Source organism: Tupaia chinensis, unplaced genomic scaffold (assembly GCF_000334495.1).
Source record: "Tupaia chinensis unplaced genomic scaffold, TupChi_1.0 Scaffold000465_1, whole genome shotgun sequence".
In the NCBI taxonomy this organism is placed as follows: Eukaryota; Metazoa; Chordata; class Mammalia; order Scandentia; family Tupaiidae; genus Tupaia; species Tupaia belangeri.
Window position 1 is genome coordinate 1269505 of NW_006159974.1, and position 4382 is coordinate 1273886.

The window sequence follows — 4382 nt, forward strand, 5'->3', positions numbered from 1 at the left end:
CCCTACAAAAGGCCTGAAATCTGAGGAACTGGTAAAGACCTAGGAAGACATCATTTTCAGAAAGGAGCTCCTGCAAAGGAGTACAGGATTTCCGTTTTGTTCTCTTGGTGGCATCTAGACTGCCCTCGGAGAACCCTGAAGAATTCCCACAATAAACATTAATGTCTTCACTTGTTTTATAAATTTAAGTTGAGAACTAGGTGTGATGCTTATCTCTGAGATGATTCTCAGATACCTAATCCTTAACCATCACTTTCCCAATCACAACCCTTGACTTACCTCCACTGTAATCTGTACGGAAACTCTTGAGTTGCAACTATTATATTCTGTTGTGTAATGTTAGCCATGGGAGTGAGCCAGGTGGGCCTTCTGCCCCACCCCAAACCATGAGCCCCAAACCCCCACGAGGCACTGAGGAAAAGGAGATATCTGAATGGAGACAAACAGCATGGTTAAAAGCAGGAAAGCTGGAAACACATGGACAGGGGAAGAAGAGGAGGAGGTCTGATGAAAGAGAAAGGCTGCCACAAGCATGTGGAATGGGGAGGGGTGTTAACGAGGAGCTATGAAGGTGACCAGGATGTGACATATCCCTCCAGCAAAGGAGACGTGTCATACCATAGCCCCAGTGTGAGTTCATCATTCCTGATCAAAAGCCTCAGTGGCATCCTAGGGGTCCTAGAGAAGATGACCTAGGGATCCTGCGCTGGCAGGCTGGCTGTCCTTTCATGTTCCCAGGGGGCTGGGCCCCCTGCAGACCTTAACATAGGCTGTTCTTTCTGCTCAGAAGTTTTTCCTTTCTCTTCCATGAAACTTCTAGATCTCTGCTCAGATACCATTTCCTCAATCTGCATGAGTAGATCCTGCTCCCTAATACCCCAAAGAAAGTAGAGACAGTCCTAGGTGCAGGAGGGGGGAGAGGGCACCAGCAAGGTCGTGTAGAGGACAAGGCACTGAATTTCCCTGCTCCAAGGGACCAGGTCTGAAAACAAGCTCCACTGCCTATTCCGTGAAGAGCCTTCAACAAGCCACCCAATCTGTAAAACAGGTGCAAGGCCACCTATGTGACCGCCTCTCATGAGGTTAAGTGAGAAAGCTGACAGGAATCCAGCACTGTTGTGTGTCACCCTCAATTCCTCAGCTCACAGACAACTGCAGGGCAGCAACAACTCCCAGACGAGGAGAAGAGTGACTTGAGTGAGTGTGTGCCTGTGTGTGTGTGTGTGTGTTTGTGTGTGTGTGTGTTTGTGTGTGTGTGTGTGTGCGCGCGCGCGCGCGCGTGTGTGTGTGGGGGTTCTTTTGTTTTGTTTTTAGGGTCATGGGGTGTGTAGGCTCACAGGAGAAAGACAAAGCAAGGGAAAGTGAGAAACGCTTAGTATGATTTTCAAGATGCAAACTGCCATCAGTCACATGGGGTCCAGCACCTTAACCACATGCCACCTGCTGGCCCCAGAAAATAGATTCTTAAGATAAACTCCCAATATCACCTTGCTTTCCTAGGTTCAGTGCATCTCTCCCCCGAAGTGAGAGGGGAGGAAAAGACCTGGGCCATTTCTAATTACTAGAGCTTTTGACTAGACCACATCTGGCTTTTGCTCTCTACTGGGGAAAGTGGAGAGAGGTTCCGAGCCCCTAACACAGTCGTGGCTAAGTCTCCCAGTGACCAGCCTTCCAAGCTCTGTGACCCAGGCAAACTATTCAAACTGCAAATGAGGACACACTGATTGATGCACACCTGGAAAGCTGTTATAAAGACCAAGGAAGATAAAAACACCCAGTACGAGTGACAACATTGCTTCCTCTTCTCTTCTTGCTATTCAATCTGACTCCACCTCATACACAGATTATCTTCCCATGATCCTTTAACGCTGAAAATATTATAGAGCTGATAGAGTCCAGAACTTCTCGATTCTGAGAGCTGACTTGATATCGAATCCAGTATACACTTACTACCTTTGGCCTTTCATATAAAGGCTAAACCATTAGTTTCTGAGTTTTTTAACCACATGCCCAGGAAACCAAAATAAGTAGTTAATTAACTATAGTGAATGGTGGGGGTGGAAAGGGACAGAGGCAGGGTCAAGATTTGTTTGTGTGTGAGTCCCGGACCTGGTGGCTTAAACTCATGCTGGGCGCGTATGTGCGTGCCCAAGATCCAAAGAGGAGAATGGAAGAGAATGGATTGTGGTGAGGCCATGGGTGTGTGTGTGTGTGTGTGTGTGTTTGTAATTTCTTGCTTTCTGTTTCTTTGTCTGTCTTTCTGGGGAGCATACGTGCCCTTATAGCAAAAATCTCTCAGAAAAAAAAGAAAGAAAGAAAGAAAAAAAGAAAGAAAGAAAGAAAGAAAGGAAGGAAGGAAGGAAGGAAGGAAGGAAGGAAGGAAGGAAGAAAATGAATGAATTGGTCTAACAAAAGCTATGAGTACAAAGTTTTCATACAACTCTGTGTGTGTATCCCTTGGGATTATGAAATTTCAATAAAGAATGAAGATTTTGATTTTTGTTTTTTCTGTTTTTCACCGCATCCAAAACCTACTATGCAAAGTCAAAAATGCCAGATGTATCCACCAAGCATTGCACTACATATAATACTTGCTAGACTCTCATTTAAGCAGTGAGACGTGAGAGACGGTGTCTCAGTGACGCATAATGAAATATAAGGCAGATCAGACTAGATGATGCGAGTTGCTTAGAGCAGGCACACGCGGGTTAGAGGGAAAAGGATGCCTTTCAACCCTAACAAAAAGGAGTCTGCTTTACAGATTCATTGAAACATGAAATTCCTGTTTTTGAGCTACAAAAATGTCCATTTCATAAGCAGTATTCTTTACTGCTCCCTTTTGGCTATGTCTCAAAACAACGTGAAATTCTGTCTCCAGCCACAGCCTTTTAGACTCACGTGGCTCCAAGTGGCAGGAGTGGCCCATCCCTCTCCATTCTTTCACTTCTCCAAAGGAGCCCAAAGGATCTTTTCTCCCTGTCATAAGCCCCGCTACTGTGTCATGGGATGTGGTTCTTGGTGTTGCATGCTTCCCATTTGCCTGGGTTCTCTATTATTGCTTTCTTCCAAGTGTCCGGTCCTGAAGTTGAAGTGGGACTCCTCTGGGTTGGTCCCTTGCTTTCTGTTTCCTGTAATCCCTTAGGTTACAGCTTCCACACCCACTTTCCCCTGTAGGGCCCACATTGGGGAAAAGGTAGGGGCTCCTGAGGTATAGCACACTGTGACAATGATCCTCCTGTGGGCCTCAGGACCACGGGAGTCTTGCCAATCTGGTCTCACAGAGAAGGAAACAGGCTCTGCATGGATTGGACTGGCCCTCGCTAATAGATGCTCAGGGAATAGCTCCTTTGACTTCATGGCTTTTATTTTTCTTTTTATACCTGGTGGACCTTATGAGACAAATTTTAGAAATTACACACTAAGTATACACCAACATACAGTATCCGACAGATGGGAACCTGTTAAAATTAAAAACTGCCTGTGAAGGTAGATTTGGGGAGTTTGTGATTAAGATGTTCATTTACTCCCCTGCCGGCCTGGATGCAACTATCCCATTGCTCTAGCACAGGCAGAAAATGAACGTCAGAGAGCAGACATGCATAAACACCACAGATCCATCTGGAGAGAGAGAGTGGGCTGACCTGACAACCAGAGTACAAAGTTTTCATACAACTCTGTGTGTGTATCCCTTGGGATTATGAAATTTCAATAAAGAATGAAGATTTTGATTTTTGTTTTTTCTGTTTTTCACCGCATCCAAAACCTACTATGCAAAGTCAAAAATGCCAGATGTATCCACCAAGCATTGCACTACATATAATACTTGCTAGACTCTCATTTAAGCAGTGAGACGTGAGAGACGGTGTCTCAGTGACGCATAATGAAATATAAGGCAGATCAGACTAGATGATGCGAGTTGCTTAGAGCAGGCACACGCGGGTTAGAGGGAAAAGGATGCCTTTCAACCCTAACAAAAAGGAGTCTGCTTTACAGATTCATTGAAACATGAAATTCCTGTTTTTGAGCTACAAAAATGTCCATTTCATAAGCAGTATTCTTTACTGCTCCCTTTTGGCTATGTCTCAAAACAACGTGAAATTCTGTCTCCAGCCACAGCCTTTTAGACTCACGTGGCTCCAAGTGGCAGGAGTGGCCCATCCCTCTCCATTCTTTCACTTCTCCAAAGGAGCCCAAAGGATCTTTTCTCCCTGTCATAAGCCCCGCTACTGTGTCATGGGATGTGGTTCTTGGTGTTGCATGCTTCCCATTTGCCTGGGTTCTCTATTATTGCTTTCTTCCAAGTGTCCGGTCCTGAAGTTGAAGTGGGACTCCTCTGGGTTGGTCCCTTGCTTTCTGTTTCCTGTAATCCCTTAGGTTACAGC